This window comes from Sinohyriopsis cumingii, unplaced genomic scaffold, assembly GCF_028554795.1.
Source record: "Sinohyriopsis cumingii isolate HCF-2022 unplaced genomic scaffold, ASM2855479v2 utg000646l, whole genome shotgun sequence".
NCBI lineage: Eukaryota > Metazoa > Mollusca > Bivalvia > Unionida > Unionidae > Sinohyriopsis > Sinohyriopsis cumingii.
This window is the reverse complement of record NW_028315921.1, coordinates 254,984-277,623: the sequence shown is the minus strand read 5'-3', so window position 1 is coordinate 277,623 and position 22,640 is coordinate 254,984. Positions and strand designations below refer to the sequence as shown.

The window sequence follows — 22,640 nt, the reverse complement described above, 5'->3', positions numbered from 1 at the left end:
TGGATATTTTGTCTATATATAAGAAAAGAACACCAGAAAGTTCACACATCTACAAACATAATCTCTTTTCACTATCCAGCACAAGTTTCTGAGATATTTCGAAGTAAATCATGTACTCAATGCAGCTACAATATTTGCTGAGATCGGAAACAAAATATAATGTTTCTGTATTTAATATAGTAGGACCATGTCTAACGTCAAAACGTATCTGCACCATTGGATGGGAACGCAAGTAAGGTTGACAATCTCGTTCACGTCGAAGTTATAGAGAGAGGTAGGCAAGGGATCTGTGCAATGCAGCGATGGGCATTTTTCCACGAAGGCTAATCAAGATTACGTCTGTATCTTAAACCTTTCAGGATCACATTTTTAGTCATCAAACTTAAGAAAACGTTGAAACCTATCAGTTATTCTGAAGCTGATTTCGTTGCGGGCTGAGAAGGAGGATGTGTGTGGTGGTCGTGGTGGGACGCATGAAGGTCTTCCTCCTGGATACCACACCTTCCAAAGGTTCATTTCTACGTCATTTTATCAAACATTTAGTCAGAGATCAACCGTCGACGATTGCATCATGTCCTTCTTGACAATTATTTTTCTTTTAAATTTACATATGTACTCTCACTGACTACAGTATTGTAATTTTGGTACAGTGCCATAAAAATTCAAATGTATGCATGGCTCGAGTTCCAAAATTCATCTTTACAATTACATATAGAGAGGATGAAATAATGGTTACATTGACCCTTTGTGACAACGAGGGACCTAGTATATCGTCACATCTCCTGCAAGTTGATTTGGGTTTCGTTATTCCTAGAACAGTGTAAAGCATCCAATTGCAAACGAACAAACACGTCCTTTGAAGAGTGGAAAATTATAGTACGATACGTTGCGTCCATTTTGTAATGCCTTTTTAGTTGAATTCACTGTGTGCCTAAATTATGGATATAACTTAATTGTACATGGGTTTGATATTTTCGTGCTTTAATGCAGATAACAATTTACTGTTCTGAATTCTTAAATTTAAAAATAAACGGAGAAAAGAATTAGCAGATGGTGGTATCGATCCACGTACCTCTGGTTATGGGTCCAGTAAGCTTGCACTGTGTCACACACCTATTCTGAAGGACAATTTGTTTTAAATTCACTGAAAATGATATCTAATATTTAACCCTTTGTGACAATGAGGAACATAATATATCGTCACATATTTAATTTGCAGATTTGGGTTCCCTTATTACTACAGCAGTATAGGGGATCCAAAGTCGTGCTACAAATCACGTCTTTCGAAGAGTGTGAAGTTGCAGTGATCTACTTTTGACCCATTAGTATAAAAGTAACTCTACGTTGGTTGCATTTACATTGTAGGTAAATATAGGATATAGCTAAAGTGAACATGGGTTTGATATTTTCGGGCTTGAATGCAAATAATAATTTACTGTTATGATATTTTAAATTTACGAATAAAGAAATAAAAGAATTAGCAGAGCGTGGTTTCGATCCACGGACCTCTGGGTTATGGGCCCAGCACGCTTCCACTGCGCCACTCTGCTGTTATGAAAGACAACTGATTTCAATCAGTTTTAATTGGAACTGACATTCACCCATCTGGGTCAATATTTGGGTGATTTCTATCCAGAACGGATGATTCGAAGCAAATATTCCTCCCGCATAATATATAACAGGAATATGAGGACCGACCATGTTTTATATTTGTATTATGTGTACGAGGGGAAAGGTTGTGGTGGCTGTAGGGGACAGGTGTGTAGAAATTTTTAGATTGTCTTCGCCGTCTGAATATGTCTTTTTTATATCTCAAGATTATTAGATTTCAAAGGATATTATGTTTGCAATAGATTCAGTTGTTGTGTAGATAAGAGCAAAATAACTTTCTTACCCCATCTGATGACAATGGTTTTCTTCACAAAGGTACTGAATAATGAGTGACAAAAATAATGCATGTGGTTTACAGTAATTGAGGACATATTACTGGGTGTATAAATTGTATATACCAGACTGTAATGCAGACGAGGTTGACGTGTGGTAAAGGCGATGGACTGCTAATCCATTGGGGTCTCCCCGCGTGGGTTCAAGTCCCATCCTCGTAGATAACTTTTGCATAATATTCACTGCAAAACTCATTAATCAACACTTGTGAATGGATATTTTGCCTATATATAGGAAAAGAACACAATATTACGTGTGTATCTTAAACCTTTCAGGATCACATTTTTAGTCATCAAACTTAAGAAAACGTTGAAACCTATCAGTTATTCTGAAGCTGATTTCGTTGCGGGCTGAGAAGGAGGATGTGTGTGATGATCGTGGTGGGACGCATTAAGGTCTTCTTCCTGGATATCATACCTTCCAAGGGTTCACTTCTACGTCATTTTAACAAACATTTAGTCAGAGATCAACCTTCGACGATTGCACATTGTCCTTCTTGACAATTATTTTTCTTTCACATTTACATATGTACTCTCACTGACTACAGTCTTCTAATTTTGTTACAGTGCCATAAAAAATCAAATGTATGCATGGCTCGAGTTCCAAATTTCATCCTTAGAATTACGTATAGAGATGATGAAATAATGGTTACATTGACCCTTTGTGACAACGAGGGACCTAGTATATCGTAACATTTCCTGCAAGTTGATTTGGGTTTCGTTATTCCTAGGACAGTGTAAGGCATCTAATTGCAAACGAACAAACACGTCCTCTGAAGGGTGGAAAATTATAGTCCGTTACGTTGCACCCATTTTGTAATGCCTCTTTAGTTGAATTCACTGTGTGCCTAAATTATGGATATAACTTAATTGTACATGGGTTTGATATTTTCGTGCTTTAATGCAGATAACAATTTACTGTTCTGAATTCTTAAATTTAAAATAAACGGAGAAAAGAATTAGCAGATGGTGATATCGATCCACGTACCTCTGGTTATGGGTCCAGTAAGCTTGCACTGTGTCACACACCTGTTCTGAAGGACAATTTGTTTTAAGTTAGCTGAAAACGATATCTAATATTTATCCCTTTGTGACAATGAGGAACATAATATATCGTCACATATTCAATTTGCAGATTTGGGTTCCCTTATTACTATAGCAGCATAGGCGATCCAAAGTCGTGCTACAAATGTAGGATATAGCTGAAGTGAACATGGGTTTGATATTTTTGGGCTTGAATGCAAATACTAATTTACGGTTATGATATTTTAAATTTACAAATAAAGAAATAAAAGAATTAGCAGAGCATGGCATCAATCCACGGACCTCTGGGTTATGGGCCCAGCACGCTTCCACTGCGCCACTCTGCTGTTATGAAGGACAACTGATTTCAGTCAGTTTTAATTGGAACTGATATTCACCCATCTGGGTCAATATTTGGGTGATTTCTATTTAGAACGAATGATTCGAAGCATATATTCCTCCCGCATAATATTTAACAGGAATATGAGGACCGACCATGTTTTATATTTGTATTGTGTGTACGAGGGGAAAGTTTGTGGTGGCTGTAGGGGACAGGTGTGTAGAAATCTTTGGATTGTCTTCGCCGTCTGAATATGTCTTTTTTATATCTCAAGATTATTTGATTTCAAAGGATATTATGTTTGCAATAGATTCAGTTGTTGTGTAAATAAGAGCAAAAGCACTTTCTTACCCCATCTGATGACAATGGTTTTCTTCACAAAGGTACTGAATAATGAGTGACAAAAATAATGCATGTGGTTTACAGTAATTGAGAACATATTACTGGGTATATAAATTATGTATACCAGACTGTAATGCAGACGAGGTGGCCGAGTGGTTAAGGGCGATGGACTGCTAATCCATTGGGGTCTCCCCGCGTGGGTTCGAGTCCCATCCTCGTCGATAACTTTTACATAATATTCACTGCAAAACTCATTAATCAACACTTGTGAATGTATATTATGTCTATTTATAGGAAAAGAACACCAGAATGATCACACATCTACAAACATAATCTCTATCCAGCACAAGTTTCTGAGATATTTCGAAGTAAATCATGTACTCCATGCAGCTACAATATTTGCTGAGATCGGAAACAAAATATAATGTTTCTGTATTTAATATAGTAGGACCATGTCTAACGTCAAAACGTATCTGCACCATTGGATGGGATCGCAAGTGAGGCTGACAATTTCGTTCACGTCGAAGTTATAGAGGTAGGCAAGGGATCTGTGCAATGCAGCGATGGGCATTTTTCCATGAAGGCTAATCAAGATTAGATCTGTATCTTAAACCTTTCAGAATCATATTTTTAGTCATCAAACTTAAGAAAACGTTGAAACCTATCAGTTATTCTGAAGCTGATTTCGTTGCGGGCTGAGAAGGAGGATGTGTGTGGTGGTCGTGGTGGGACGCATGAAGGTCTTCTTATTGGATACCATACCTTCCAAGGGTTCACTTCTACGTCATTTATTTCATAAGATATTATGTTTGCAATTTATTCATCTGGTTGTGTAAATAGGAGCAAAAACATAACTAAGACGAGGTGGCCGAGTGTGTAAGGCGATGGAGTGCGTCTTGCGGTTGTGAGATCAGTGACATCAGAAGGAGAATACGTTCGAGTATCGCGTCGTTAATTTTCAAATTGTTTTGCTTGGATGGACTGTTTGTCTCTTTAAGTCTTTTACAGGTACTTTGATGAAATTCTTGTGATTGCATAGAGCATGTCGAGTCGCATAGTAAGTAGGACAGGAGCCGCTGATAGTTTTGGAAAGGAATGCACAGTTGTAGTTGATGTGAAAGATGTAAAGAAGATCAAGGCTATTGATGTTATCTTAAGCGTAGACAAAATGATTGGGGATATGTGTTTATGCAGTTGTACCCAAAGGTCCAAATTTATATTAAGTTACTTTACCAAATAACACCTTGTGCGGTATTGATATTGGCATTTGTCACTATGATTATACTCTCTTATATTCTAACACTATTATTGTGTCGATACTTTATTTGCCACCACACGTTTCCGACAAAGAGATATGTATAAAGCTAAGAGAATACGAATTCTAACTCATACCTCACATTTAGCATAGATATTATCCAGGGACTCGTGTGGCAGATGGGACACATTATTTAAAATGTAGGTTTCCACAACAGATATAATCCATGCCTTACAGTCTGAACTTTTAGATTGTAAATAGTCTGCATACTTTAGATTATTGCACGATATTCAAGTAAAGGTGTGTTCTATATGTCTAGATCGGGGCCATGTTATGCAATATTGCCATGATTTTGTGTGCTTTAAGTGTGTGGAGCAGGACCATGTTGCTTAGAATTGCTAAAGTCAGCAATGTGACAGCTGTGGAAGTTTTTCTTTGATGTGCTCAAGATGGATCTGCGACAGATGCAGCAAAGATGCCCAAACATGTACATGTTACAGAGATGCAATTGTGGAATTCAATCCGCAGGTTGGTGATGTTGCGACGGAGTAATAATTATTGGAGTCATAGAATGCTGAAGATCTTGAAGAAGAAGCTGAGAATTCAATCCAGGATAATCATATTGGCGAAGGAGGGGAGGAAAATGAAGGAAGCAGAGTCGATAAAACCGATGAAGAAATATAATCGGACGAAGAACAATCTTAATATTAGTGATAGATCGGTCTCGGATCCAGAAAGTGAAGACGCTAAGATGGTTGTTGAAGTCGCTGTTGAATGATCAAACGATGCTAAGAGTTTTCAAGAAACCGGAAATGAAACTAACAGTTCTGATATAAACACTTTCAAAATATTGTATCTCTAAATCAGATGTTCACAAACCAAGGCCCTCGGGCAACTTGTGGTCCGTCAGCTCTCAGAAAGTGGCCCGCGAGGCCTCTATATTTACTATAATGTATTTTAATAATTTCAAAACTTTATTGACGTTCAAATAAATAAATAATAACTAGACGAAAGTTGCAATAATGAGCGATCTACAGTATTCTAGAGTCTAGAATGTTATTTCTAAGTCTAAGAAGGCTGTCATTTTGGTCGAGCACTCGGAGCTCCGCCGGCGTTCGATAATTCACTCTGCGCGTGGTTGTTGTGCTCGGATATAATTATCGAATGCGCCCCTTGAGTTAACGAACGAAACGTTTGAAAATTCCCTTTTCCCAGCCTTGTCGACCAATCAGAGTGCGCGAGACGCCATGATGTCATCTGTTACAACTGTTTAGTAGTCTGCAGTTTGGTGTTGAAATTAGATTTTTTAAATAAAAATTTACCGTTAAAGCTGATAAGCATGAAAGTGGCTAATGTAGAATCAAACAATGCTAATAAGCGAAAATGTGAGGACGTTGCTTGTCGTGAATTCAACGCAGTTGGATGGAGAAATTTATGTTTGTGCCTAGTCGTAGTGGTAAACCGGTTTACAAAATCTGCCGATTTTGTGTTTCTGTTACGAAGAAATACAATCTGGAACGACACAACACGACCACACATTCAGACATAAATGCTCAATATCCGGTCGGTTCGGAGTTAAGAAAAGATTTCATAGCTAAGAAAGAAGGTTCTCTGACCAGTCAGCAGGCATTTTTCACCAAGGCTAAATAACAGAGCAAGAGTGCTGTTGTTGCGTCGTACGAAGTCGCTCTTCTGTTGGCTCGCAAAAAGAAGCCGTTCACCGATGCGGAAGAAATTTATAAAGCCTTCGCTTACAATTGCTGTGAGAATGCTTGGCGATAAAAAGTGTGAGACAGAATTTGATCAGATTCCTTTGTCTAATAATACTATGGCTAGGCGAGTTGAAGAGTTGGCCACCGATGTCCATCATCAAGTAGCAACACATGTCAAAATTGTAATAAATTTTCATTGGCAATGGACGAATCCAATGACATTTCTGACACAGCTCAGGTCGCAGTTTTTGTTCGAGCAATAAATGATAATTTTGAAGTCATTGAAGAACGTGTAGGACTTGAATCGAAGCATGCGACTACCAAAGGAATTCATCTGTTTGAAACTCTGAAGTTGTGTGTAGAGAAAAACAACATAGAATGGACAAAATTGGATAGTGTATGCACCTGGATGTCTGGCATTATTGGAACAGTTTCTTGACCGCACTATATTAAAATATCATTGTATCATTCACCAGGAAGCACTGTGTGGAAAGACATTAAATCTGAAACATATCATGGATGTTGTTCTGAGACGTGTAAACAAAATTCGAAGCAAGGTGTTAGTTCAGACAGTTTCTATCAGACCTGAACGAGGAATACGGTGAGCTACTGATACACTGCGAAGTCAGATGGCTGTCTAAAGGGAAAGTACTGTCACGTTTCTGAAATAGATGAATTGCCTACTGAACGGGAATGTCGGCAGAATGATGACTAGCTTAATAACATTTCATTTTTGGTGGACATCACTTCTCATTTAAACTCTTTAAATGCGAGGCTTCAGTGAAAAGACAAACTGTTTACAAATTTGTGCTATGACATTTCTGCATTTAAAATGAAACTGCATCTGTTTATCAGACAACTGACAGAAGGGACTTTAGAGGCGTTTCCAACTCTGAAGACACTTGTGGTGGAAAAGAAATTTGACCTGTTACAGTACAAGGTTAAAGTGGAAAGTCTTCTGGATATCTTTCAGTCGAGATTTCAAGAGTTCATAACAGAGGAGGATAATGTTGCCTTCTACATAAATCCGTTCGTATTTCTGGATGCCAAGATATGCCAATTACAGCAAAACCTACAGCACGAAGTAATTGATTTGAAATGCAATTCTGCACTGAGATGCAAATTGATGGAGCTGCCTGCTTCACCCTCAGCTGATCATATGATCTCATTCTGGCGACTATTGCCTGTCGAACAATTTGAACATTTGTGTTCATTCGCACAGAGATATATTTGTCGTTTTGGTTCGGCTTATAGATGTGTGCAGTCATTTTCCGCAATGACAATTATAAAGAAAACAAGCAACGTTCCAGACTCACTGACAGTAACCTAGCTGCGCTTATGACTTTGGGCACCACAGCTTTGTGCCCAGACATTTATAAACTGGCATCTGAACTTCAGTAACTGGTTGTGAAGAACAGTTACAATCGTAAATCAATTATATTATTATCGGTTTTCGAAACTGATTTAAAATTGTTAAGTGAACATTTGATTTAAAACCGAAAATGACTGTAGTGTACGACTGACACTGACTGCTTTTAAAGTTTTAGAATTTGGTTGCTGAAAGCTAATAAATTTAAGAATGATATTACACGACTTTTATAATTTTATAAACATTGATAAACATTTACAATTTTATAACGTTGTGGCCCGCTTAATTACCGAAGATAGTAGATATGGCCCTCTACTTGAAAAGCTTGGGAACCACTGTTCTAAATGTACATGGCTTGCGTGATTTGAATAAACTAAAGTCTGTATTAGAAATATTTAAGAAAAAAGAGGCCATATTTTATTACTGCAAGAAACCTTTTGGGAGGATGAGTTAGCTGAAAGTATTAAAGAAAATGAGATTTGGAATAGTTAAACATTGTATAGTAATGTCGACAATAGGAGGGTTGGTGTTTATGTTTATTAGTGACAGAATGGAAAAACCAGATGACACAAAATATGTTTGATAAATGTAGAATTTTTCATCTTAAAATTGATATTGATGATTGAGTGATTGATTTAATCAATCTTTATGCTCCTAATTTTATGCGAGAAAGGTATAGCTTTTTCAAGAGATTAAACATGTATTTGTATAATAATACTAGATATCACTATCTTGGCTGGTGATTTCAATACAGCTTTAGCTGGAATTGATTGACATAACAAAACCCTACATATTGATGCAGCTTTTCGAGAGCTTCATAAACTTATCTATGATATAAATATTTCCGATTTATGTAGATCACGAAATCCTGGTACTCGTATTTTCTCCAAAAAACAAGTTGTACTAGACGAAATGAATCAGAGTAGGATATATTATTTCTTGATTTTCTCTAAATTGCATTCCAGTGTGCAAAACATTTACTATACAGATATATCCTTTAGTGATCATTCTTTCGTCTATCTTGAACTAAATACTTGCACAGTAGAAACAATGTCTGGATTATGGATATTAAATAACAATGTTCCTTGTGAGGAAGAATATTTACAGAGAGGGAAATCAATTCTTGTCTAGGGAAAAACTGAAGAAATGTATTTCAGTGAATAACACATTTGGTGGGATACTGTAAAATACAAATTAAACAAATTCTCGCAAGTGCTCTGCACAAGAAGAAATAATGAAAGATTTGAAGAATATTTTAGATTGCAAAATAAATTGAAATCATTTTCAGAAAAAGATGCCAATAACAAATCATATAAGATTAGCAAATATGAAGACATAAAACATCAGTTAAGTGACTATGAACCGGAATTGTGTCCTGGTGCTATATTGAGATATCAGGCGAAATAGGCCATTGAAAGAGATGGAAACACAAAATATCTTCTAAATCTTGAAAAATATAGACATAGAAAAATATAATCAATGAAATGATTGATGATGACGATGTAATTATTTAAATACAACTGAAATCTTCGATGAAATATAACGGTTTTTTAGTAATCTTTATTCTTGTGTAACTATTGATGATAATTGTACAGATTCACTTATAAATATCTTAAATTGTTACGTACCTGATAAGAATAAAGATATGGGTGACGCCACAATAACAGTTCATGAGACACATACAGCTATAAAAGATATGGCTAAAAATAAAAGCCCGGCCCGGACGGATTGACAGTAGAGTGGTATTGTAAATTTTATGATTGTATGTATGATATTCTGTTGCACATTTTTCAGAGTGTTAAGAATGACAATATGATGTCGAGATCAATGAGATTTGGGGTTATATCACTTATTTATAAAAACAAACGAGATAATAGAAGGTTGAAAAATTGGCGCTCTAAAAGTTTATTTAATGAATGTTATACAATTATGGCAAGGATTTTGTCTACACGTTTAAAACTTATAATACCTAAAATTATATCTCTAACTCAGACCTGCTGGAAGAGATATTGCTGATACTCTGGCCACGTTAAGAGATATTATAGTTATATGGTATGGTTGAGAGAGACAATCTTGAGAGATTTATCTTAAAAATTGATAAAGAAAAAATGTTTTACAGAGTTGATCACTCATATTTGGTGACTGTTTTACGAAAGTTCGAGTTTGATTACACTTTTATTCAGAGGATAAATATATTTTATAGTGATATTAAAAGCAGTGTTAAGTGCAATGGGAATCTAAAAAAAAGCCTTTTAAATTAAACATTCAGTCAGACAAGGTTGTACTGTATCAGCAATGGTATATGTATTAGCAGCAGAACACTTAGGGCTCGCTATCAAAGAAAATCCTTATATCAAAGGTATTCCACTCCCATATTTTAGTAATACAGTTAAAGTCTTTAAACATTCAGATGGTACAGCCTTGACATTATCTTACACACAATCCATTGATCAGTCTTTTAATGTGCTAGACTTGTATTGGAAAGGATCTGGTGAAAATCGGTACAAGGAAAAAAAAACAGAACTTCTATGTATTGGATCTGGAACAATTGCAAATTCACATTTCTGATTAAGTCATCTTAATTTTAGGAGCTTATGTTGGAAACTGTGCGAACTTATTTCAGCAGCTTAACTGAGATGATAGATTGTCTAAAATTAAAAACTTATTGCAACCGTGGACACAGAAATATCCGACAATACAAGTAAAAGTTACATTTGTTAATACCTTATTAGTTTCTAGTGTATGGTACATAGTGTCAGTTCAGCCTCTTTCTGATATGATTGTTGATGACTTGAAGCAGTTATTTCTCAAATGTATCTGGTCCGGTAAGACCCATTTGGTCAACTATTATACACTAATTGGTGATAAGCAAAACGGCGGACTACAGTTAACTGATGTAAAGATGACAATATATGTATGTATTCATGCTAAAAAATATAATAAGATACTTTGATGTGAGTTGCCATGCTGTCTGGAAAACTACCTTTGATTACTTTTTATCTACTTACTGAACATGAAGTTGACCAGTTACTTGTTTCTCATGTCCTTAAATAAACAACAATTAAATACCCTCCCGATATTTTACAGAGAAATGTTTCATGCAAGGGATCGGAAAAATGGAGAAATAATATTGACACGGATATTGATGAGAGGAAAGTATTTGAAAATCCTCTCTTTTTAAATCCTAATAGTACATGTGCTGGTAGATCGCTGTTTCTCGAGTAATATATAGTAGGAGGAATTGTTCCAGTTCAGGACATTACATATACATTTGTACCTGGATTATTGCCTTATAGATCTGTTCAACAATGATATACTAATCAAATCCTGAGATCAAAACCGAAAAGATAAAAAAGACTACAATTGCATAATCGAAAGTATACCATTAGGATGGAGAAAAATTGTTACAACAGAATCAAAACCCACTGTAACCAATGGGAGAAATAATATGTATCTCAAAGTTGATACCAAATTGTATGACTTCTGTTCATGTACAACACAAATATTTTACACAATCTTATATACTTTGAGTTTTCAAGAACTAGCTTCTGTTTCCTTTTGGAGTAAGAAATTTAGTTTGGAAATGCTTAACCACTGGAAATTGCTACACATGCCTTTCAAGACCCCACATTGTGTAGATTTGGATTACATCATACGGCACAATCAAATATTTACAAAAGAGAGACTGAAATACCATGGCAAACTTGACATTGACTTATGTCCAGTGTGCCAGTTGGAAACGGGATTTATTTCACATGTTTTTGAAATATCCTGAATTAAGTTGTTTTAAGAATAATGTTGTATATACAGTTGAGATTCTTTTTAACAATTGTAGATTTGGTGTTCTTAAGAGAACGTACTTTGAACAAATATTTATGTCAGGATATAATAAAGAAACAACATCAGCCAATAGTTACTTGCTGAACTATAGTCTGAGCATTGCTCTCTTGTGTAATTAGAAAATACGAAACAGCATGTCGTTATTGAGGATAAAAATAGATATCGAAAGATTGTTTCAATATCTGACGAGGAAATACATATCATATGCGTATGAGCATTACAAAGACAAAAATCAGACTTTGATCACAAATTATTGTGTATAAGATAAGAGGGGTTAATTGGTGTAGAATAGGAGAAAGTGTATGTCACTTTCTATATTTAATGTTTTGTAATATAGCGTTACAAAATGCTATGTACATACTGACTGTATACCTTTAACGTGCATATTATATTGAATGTTTTTAAATAACGAAAGAAAAAAGGCGATGGACTGCTAATCCATTGGAGTCTCCTCGCATTGCATCGAGTCCCATCATGGTCGATAATATTTTATATAATATTCACGGCGAAACTGATTAATCAACACTTGTGGTTAGATGTTTTGTCCATGTATATGAAAAGAACACGCGAAAGATCTCACATCTGCAAACATAAACCAACAGTCCTTTTTTCCTAAATGTTTGCTTAACATGCTTCCATAAATAAAATATGCACAGTGCTATCATAACTACATCCTCTTGTCCAACCTCTGTTTAGTACATCTGCACAAAATATATATGTCCATGTAGCACATTATTTTAAGAACTAGATACACATTTACCTTTCCTCTTGCTGTCTACATCAAGACTCTACCAAGCACATGCTGGTGTATTCTTTTCACAACAGCTCAAATGAATATACTCTGGATGCCTGCTTAACACTTGTGATTAGATGTTTTGTCCATGTATATGAAAAGAACACGCGAACGATCACACATCTGCAAATATAACCTTATATCATTATCCATCGTTTGTTCTGATCTATCTGAATTTGAAACATGAATCCCACGCATGTTTCTGCATTTAATATCGTAGGACCATGTCTAACGTGTAAACGTATCGGCCCCATTGGATGGAATCGCAAGTGAGGCTGCAAAACGTTCGAGGTAGGCAAAGGATCTGTGCAATGCAAAGATTGGCATTGTTTCATGAAGCCTAATTCAAGATTGCGTCTGTATCTTAAACCTTTCCGGATCACATTTTATAATAATCAAACGTAAGAAAGCTTTGAAACGTATCAGTTATTCTGCCGCTGATTTCGTTGCGGTTTGGGATAGAGGAGACGTGTGGTGTAGCGTTAGGAAGCATTAAGGTCTTCATCCTGAATGTCATTCCTTCCAAGGGTTCAGTTCTATGTTATTTCAACATGCTATTTGACATAGGTCTACTTTCGCTTGTATCATGTCCTTCTTGACATACTTTCTTCTTTTACATTTACATTCATATTTTTATTAAAGTAATCTATTTTATTAAAGTGATATATAAATCCCATTTGTATGCATGTCTCAAGTTCCAAAATAAATCTGTACAATACGGCCATTGAAGAGTGGGAAGTTACAGTGACCTAATTGTGACACAATGGTGTATAGGTAATGCGGATTTCGGTTGAATTCACATTGTGGCTAAGTATAGAATATACCTTAAGTGTACATGGATTTGATATTTTTGTGTTTGATGATAAAAAAAATAATTCAATGTTATAGATTCTTGAATTTAAATTTTACAAATAATATAATTAGAGATAGTTTTCTTGTTCGATCCACGGACCTCTGGGTTATGAGCCTAGACCACTTCCACTGTGCACTCGGATGCTGTGAAGGACAATCTGTTTTAACTGCTTGGAAAATTTGAACTGATCTTCACCCATCCGTAGCAATATTTACAGTAAATTATATACTGAACGAGTGGTTGAAGGAAATGTTTCCTCAACATAACATTCGACAAGAATGCACCATGCTGTGAAAGGGTTCGATTCTTTATTTTTCTGTTTGTAGGGTGTCTATATGATGCAATGTAGAGATTGAAGTGGTGAAGAGGTGGGTAGTCAACCTTGGACTTTTTCCAAGTTCGGATATTTTTTTTATTTTCCTGAAGATCATTTATTAAGAAGCATATGGTGGTTACAGTAGCTTACTATTTTTGTATAATTCAGGGGGAAAATATTGTTTCCAAGCTATGTTCTATTTCGTCATTGTCTCCCCGCGTGGTTTCCAATCTGATCTTCGTTGATTGAATTTTTATTTGTTATCCACTGGGGATCGTAATCATAAACCTTATGATTGGATATTTTGTCCATATGGATTTAAAAGAACACCCGCAATATCAAACATCTTCAAACGCAGTCTCTGTTTCAGTGTCCATTCTTAATTATTGAGATATTGGTATTTGAAATATTACTCACTGAATCTGCATCATTTGTTGAGTTCGAAAACAACAAAATAATGTTTCTGCATTTAGTATAATGGAATGATTTTTTTGTTCCATAGTACCTAATTGAAAGTTTACTCAGCATTTGAAACCTTTGCAGATCACATTTGTAATCATCGAACTATAGAAACCTTGAAACGTATCAATGTGTTCTGCCGTCGATTTCTTGTTTAAATCATGTGATCTTTGTAGTATATATATATATATATATATATATATATATATATATATATATATATATATATATATATATATATATATATATATATATATATATATATATATATACAACCTTCATGTGCGATAAGACAGCAATTCATTCAAAATCTTTAGATTCATTTACAAATTATATCTATCTTTCCACATAAAGTGTGTGCATGTGATTTGGATTTTAACGCAGCTTTGACAATTTTTCAGTCATATTACTACAATGTCTGTAGTGTGCCAGTTTATAGTTATGTCTAGCACATACATACTGCAAACTACACATCATCCACCAGCAGATCAGATTTATGTTGTTTGTTCTCCTGATTACTCCCAACATACTTCATAGACCCTTATCTGCCGTCGCATTATGCAAAGGCAAATCTGGGGTCTCTGCATTTTGCAGTTGGACTAAACTTCCAACGAGTTACGTACATATCTGTTTAATTTAATACAACAATATCAAAGTTCTAAGTAAGTATCTGAGGTTGATTACTTTGTACTTTAGTAATGTGTTGGATACAATAATAACTGCTTAAGGACAGGAATAATTATTGTTTTCTTGATATTTATACGTGCACAAATAAAACACTCATTTAATAATTGAAACATAACAAGGATAGGACCACAGTTTATACAATAGCCGAAAAGGATTTTGCAGTAAATGTACACATATTTCTAAGAATCTCTTAAACAAATATATATATATATATATATATATATATATATATATATATATATATATATATATATATATATATATATATATATATATATATATATATATATATATATATACATACATACATACATACATACATACATACATACATACATATCAAAACATAGAGATAAACAGCTTTATTAATATTTATATTATTTATAATGCACATTATAAAAGATATTAAAAAATAAGAAAATTAAAAACAATAATAATAATATATTATATCTTGATATATTATTGACGAATGGTCAAAATTTGATCAGAACTCAATTTATATTAAAAAAAACAATATGATGTGCATAAAAATTATAAACAAGTATTATATAAATAATTAATCATAATGTAGTGAAATTTAATTTAAAATTACACTTTCATTTTAAAAGAATTAGTAAATTTATTTTGATGTTTGTGTATACCTTCACTAGTTAAGTTATTCTGTAAATTAGAATAATATGAAAATAATCTTAAATAATTGTAAACAAGGGATATAATTTTTTTTAAATGCATGAAAGTCGTATAGTGTTTTGGAATTTATACCTTTTAGATATACCATGTTAAGATGGTGAATCCAATATGTTTCATTTAGAAGACGTTCGATCCCAGAATCAGTTATAATAATAGGTTGAAAGCAGAAATCTTCAAAGTATGGGAACTCTTGTTAAAATAGGCGGCAAAATGAGATGAAAATGATTGATCGATATAATGTTTATTGGCTGATCTATACTGGTTTATACGTTTAGATATATGTTGACTGGTTTGTCCAATATACTGGATGCCATATTTTTTGCATGTGATCAAATAAATAACATTTGATGTTGCACAATTAGTTTCTTTCATATTATTATCATAGAAAGAAGCATTTTCATTAATAAAAGAACAGTGCGAACATCAGGTCTATTACATTTAGTTTATTATCCTTTTTATATGACGTTATTTTTCTAAATTAGAATTGGAAAGGAAATCTTTAAGATTTTTAGCTGCTTTATAGGCAAGTTTGGGTTTGCCTTCGTGCTGCGATTTAACACTTGCTGTACATGATAATTGTAATGTATCACAATATTTATTGATAATCTTATCTATACTAGGCCATCTTGGATTATATTCAATATTTATTGATAATCTTACCTATACTAGGCCATCTTGGATTATATTCAATATTTATTGATAATCTTACCTGTACTACGCCATCTTGGATTATATTCAATATTTATTGATAATCTTACCTATACTAGGCCATCTTGGATTATATTCAATATTTACTGATAATCTTACCTATACTAGGCCATCTTGGATTATATTCAATATTTATTGATAATCTTACCTATACTAGGCCATCTTGGATTATATTCAATATTTATTGATAATCTTACCTATACTAGGCCATCTTGGATTATATACAATGTTTATTGATAATCTTACCTATACTAGGCCATCTTGGATTATATACAATATTTATTGATAATCTTACCTATAATAGGCCATCTTACCTATACTAGGCCATCTTACCTATACTAGGCCATCTTGGATTATATTCAATATTTATTGATAATCTTACCTATACTAGGCCAACTTGGATTATATACAATATTTATTGATAATCTTACCTATACTAGGCCATCTTGAATTATATACAATATTTATTGATAATCTTACCTATACCAGGCCATCTTACCTATACTAGGCCATCTTACCTATACTAGGCCATCTTGGATTTTATTCAATCACATAAGGATGTGTAAGAGAAGATATTTTTTGGAAAGCAGTATTAATGCTGTCAATATGGTCATTTCTATTTTAAATATGTTGACCTAACTCTGTCAAAGATGATTTAAAAGCAGCGTCATCCGAAATAATTATTCTACATCATTTTGCTTGTCTATATGGTATCCCGTTTATAGATGGTTTAGGATGGCATGACGAATATTCAACATGTTGATGAATATTCGTGTTTTTAACATGAACTATGGTATTGATGGCATTATTGCCATTTTTAACGACCTCTACGTCCAAAAATGGTATTTGAGTTTAAGACATATTGATAGTAAGTGTTATTGTTGTATGTAATTTGTTTAAACTGTCTGTAAAATAATACAGGTCTTCTAATGAATAAATCCAACTCATAAAGATATCCTCTAAAATGTTATGTTTTTCTCTAGGTGCTTATCGCTTTACTAAAATTAGTGAGAATAAAGGTCTCTCGATAAATATGGTGAAAATTATCCTATTTTGTCCACTAAGATGGCCATCATTCAACCATTTGTAACAAAACTTCCACTTGAGCAAGCAATTTAGTTTTGTTATTTCCGAAAACTCCAGAAAAAAATTATTCTTCCCGCTCATTTTCCATTTCAATTATTTGCCCGTTCCAGTTCTTAAAATACTCTTTCTAATTTTGTTTCTTCACATTGTCCGCAGCGCTTAGAAACAACATCTTCCTTAGTTATCTGAAACACTGATCGTTTTGTTTCATTATGTAAATCTGTGTGTTTCAACGGTAATCAGTTAAGACACATATTAACTATACATCTGACTAATAACAATGTTTGATTTATTAACAAAAACAAAATATTCGTACAAGAGACAATGTGTTTGAAATCTACAAAAACAATTGCATGACTTATTCTATATCAGTTCAGTTGGTATACAAATTAAATAATCTTGGCCTCAGGAAGATATTTATCTGACACGAATTGTGGGTTCCAGATGTGTAACATCCTCTAGTCGAAAGTGAGATGTACGACAAAATAAGTCATATCCGGAACGTATTTAAAAGAGGATGAGAACATTTATTACTGGAATATTTTTGTTGAAACAAGTGACATATGATGATACATTGATTAACTGATGGTAGGCAAAGTAATGCTACCTGTTTAGATATTCTTATCCAGAAAGGTGTATCTGCGTTCCTCATTATAAAACTACATACATTTGTGTGGACAAATGATGAAGTATTGTATGCTATTTTTGTGTTTATTTTTTTAACATCACTTACGCTTGATTATTTCCTTTTGTCTTAATTGCTACTGTACAAAATAATAAATCTGACTAAATAAAATGACCAATAAAGCCTGTTAGCCTGTAATTTGCTCTCATGTTTTTATCCAGTCTTTCTTCTTTGACCCTAAATACAACAAAACAGAGAGTTATTCATCTAAACTCTCTCTTTTTAAAATAAAAAAAATACAAAGGACGGATCTCATAGTACCTATATTTTCAATGAAGGAAAATGAATGTATAGGTAATTACTTTTCAGTGGAATAGGATGAACGTCTTGCTTTCTCCTCAATTTTCCCTCAAAAACTAATTCTGGGATTCCAATCCTGATAATAATATAATTGTTTAATGATTTGTTTACTCTCCTCCCCCGCATTCTGGTGGGTGTTGCTTGGGCGGTTATTACGGCACTGTTTTCGATATAGTCTTCTTTCAGGGAGGCGATTTCTCTACCTAAGAAAAGAACAGATTTTTTGCTGATTCCCTGGCACACCGCAGGGATGAACTGGTACATCATCAGGTTATTCTCGAACACAAATTTAGAATTCTAGATTCTGTAAACCTTAAAATCCATTCTCGCGGATTTCTGTAAATGTACTAGAAAACTTTAGTATGTTTGTGTGTTTGTTTGTTTTATGTTGGTGTTTTTATTTGTTCTATTTCAGCTTCACTTTTAACATTTTTTGGCTATAACATGTCGAGGAAGTGGGAATTCAATGTTCCCAATGACACCTCGCCTCAGGGAGATATTTATCTGAAATGAAAGTGTGGGTTCCGGATGTGTAGCATCCTCTAGTCGGAAGTGAAATGTGCGACAAAAGAAGTCATATGCGTAACACACACACACACACACACACACACACACACACACACACACACACATATATATATATATATATATATATATATATATATATATATATATATATATATATATATATATATATATATATATATATATATATATATATATATATATATACATACATACACACATAGAGGGAGATCAGTCAGGTGATGTGCATAAAGGAGAATGAGGACATTTACTACTGGAATCGTTTTCGAAGCAAGTGACATATGATAATAAGTTGTTTAACTGTTTGTAGGCAAAGCACTGTCACTTGTTTAAAAATTGTTTTCCAGCAAAGTGTATCTGCGTGCATCATAATAAAAATACGTACATATGCTATTTTGTGTGTTTACTTTTTGTATATTTTATCTCTATTTCATCCGATCATGCTTTGTACAGTCATGTACGCTTGACTGTTTCAGGTTTTCTTAATAGTACTGTACTAACCAATAGCATCTGACTACAGAAAAGACCAATAAATGCCCGTTAGCCTGTAATTAGCTTTCGGGTTTTTATCCAGTCCTTCATATTAGACCATAAATACAACAAAATCGAGAGTGGTTCATCTAAACTCCCTCTTATTAAAACCAAAAATGCCAATTTTAGAAAATTTATGGATTGATCTCATAGTTCCTATATTGTCCATGAACGAAAATCAATGTATAGGTAATTCTTTTTCAGTGGTATAGGAAGATATTTTTGCTTCCTGGTCACCTTCCTCTCAAAAAATAATGATGGGGCCCAATCCCAATAATAAAACATACAATTGTTTGATGATCTGGTTGCTCTCCTGCCGAACACTCCTCCCCCGGCCCCCATACTGTGGGTGTTTCTTCGGCGGTTACTAAGGCATTGTTTTCGATATTGATCTTTTTCGTAGAGGGCATTTTTTCTACCTAAGAAAAGAACAACGTATTTGCCGATTCCCTTGCATCCCACATGGGTGAACTGGTACCTCATCTGGGTATTCACGAGCACAAATTTCGAATTCTCGATTATGTTAACATTAATATCCATTTACGGAACCTTCTGTAAAGGTACTGGAACGCTTTAGTATGTTTGTGTGTTTTATGCTTTAACATGGTGAAAAAATGTGAACTGAATGTTCCCAAGGACACCTCGAGGCAGCGGATCAAAGCTGGCTTTGGTGGATATCGAAACTACTGGATTTCTAATAAAACGATATAACAACTGAGCTACAGCGGCCCACCAAGTATTGGTTTTTACAACAGTGGGATATGTTTTATATAATCAGGTGTTGTTAGACATGATGCAGTTACAGTTAGACTGAAAAATTCAAATTATACCCTCACGCTTTTCGAAGAAAAAGTGTTAATTATTTATTCTCCTGTCTATGCAACTCCTCAAACATCCATTAAAATAAAGATTTAAACTTTAGGTTACAAATAAGGGTTGTCAACCGATATGAACAACGTTATTTAAATTCAGAGGCTTCTGACACTTAAGCATATCAATGTGTAAAGGGTAGTGTGGGAAAGGATGTGGATAACTTAAAACAACGTTGAGTTGTCCTATTTGCATTTAATCTATCCAATCCGGATTTAGATATTTGGCAAGTTGCATTAAGATATTAGGATAGTTTAATCCAATTGTGTTACACAAACACCCAAACACAAAAATATAAAATCCTTGTACACTTAAGTTATATTCTATATTTAGCCAAAATGTGATTTCAACCGAAATTCGTATTACATTTACACCATTGTGTCACAATTAGGTAACTGTAACTATAACATGCATACAACTGGGATTTATATGGCACTTTAATAAAATAACATTACATTAATAAATAATATAAATGTAAATATAAAAGAAGAAAATATGTCAAGAAGGACATGAGACAAGCGAAAGTAGGCCTATGTCAAATAGCATGCTGAAATAACATAGAACAGAACCCTTGGAAGGAATGACAGCCAGGAAGAAGACATTAATGCTTCCCACCACCACACCACACGTCTACTCTTTCCCAAACCGCAACGAAATCAGCGGCAGAAAAACTGATACGTTTCAACGTTTTCTTAAGTTTGATGACTAAAAATGGGATCTGGAAAGGTTTAAGATACAGACGCAATCTTGAATTAGGCTTCATGGAACAATGCCCATCCTTGCATTGCACAGATCCCTTGCCTACCTCTATAAGTTAGACGTGAACAAAATTTTCAGCCTCACTTGCGATCCCATCCAATGGTGCAGATACGTTTTCATGTTAGACATGGTCCTACTATATCAAATACAGAAACATTATATTTTGTTTCCGATCTCAGCAAATATTGTAGCTACTTGGAGTACATGACTTACATCGAAATATCTCAGCCAGTTGTGCTGGATAGTGAAAATAGATTATGTTATTATGTTTTGCAGATGTGTGATCTTTCGGGTGTTCTTTATATATATATATATATATATATATATATATATATATATATATATATATATATATATATATATATATATATATATATATATATATATATATATATATATATAAGGATAAATTATTCAATGACTTTTGCAGTGAAATTATGTAAATAATTATCGACGAGGATGGGACTCGAACCCACGCGGGGAGACCCCAATGGATTAACAGTCCATCCTTTTAACCACTCGTCCACCTCGTCTGCATTATATTGTGGTATACACAATTTATATACCCAGTAATATGTTCTCAATTACTGTAAACCACATGCATTATTTTTGTCACTCTTGATTCTGTACGTTTGTGAAGAAAACCATTGTCATCAGATGGAGTAAGAAAGTGCTTTTGCTCTTATTTACACAACAACTGAATCTATTGCAAACATAATATCCTTTGAAATCAAATAATCTTGAGATAAAAAAAACATATTCAGACGGCAAAGACAATCCAGAGATCTCTACGCACCTCTCCCCCACAGCCACCACAACCTTTCCCCTCGTACACACAATACAAATAAAAAACATGGTCTGTCCTCTTATTCCTGTTAAATATCATGCGGGAGGAATATTTGCTTCGAATCATTCGTTCAGGATATAAATGATCGAAATATTAAGCCAGATGGTTGAATATCAGTTCCAGTTAAAACTGTTTGAAAGCATGTGTCCTTCATAAAAACAGAGTGATGCAGTGGATGGGTGATGGGCCCATAACCCAGAGGTCCGTGGATCGAAAACACGCTCTGCTAATTCTTTTATTTCTTTATTTTTGAATTTAAAATATCATAACAGTAAATTATTATTTGCATTCAAGCCCGAAAATATCAAACCCATGTACACTTTAGTTATATCCTATATTTAAACACAATGTAAATGCAACCAACGTAGAATTACATTGATACTAATGTGTCAAAAGTAGGTCACTGTAACTTCCCAATCTTCAAAAGACGTAATTTGTAGCTCGAATTTGGATCCCATATACTGCTATAGACTTACAGAAAATAGAAATATACATACCAAAGTGAGAAATAGTTAACTAAACCGTAAGCAAAAATTTGCAATTACTGTGACCCTAATCTCAAGATCAATGTGTGATGCATGTCATAGCTTCATAATGATTCGTGAAAAATAGGAACCAAATCCATAAAGGGATTTATTGAATTAAAGCTAATCAAAACTTTAAATACTACTCAAATTAATATGTAA

The 22,640-nt window shown here is 34.0% G+C and overlaps 1 non-coding gene across 1 annotated transcript; it reads left to right on the top strand.

The window, feature by feature from the left end:
- Nucleotides 1-3,786: 3,786 nt before the first annotated feature.
- On the top strand, nucleotides 3,787-3,869 carry Trnas-gcu (transfer RNA serine (anticodon GCU)). Its single transcript has one exon. It is a non-coding gene; the product is annotated as a tRNA-Ser (tRNA).
- The last annotated feature ends 18,771 nt before the right edge of the window (nucleotides 3,870-22,640 follow it).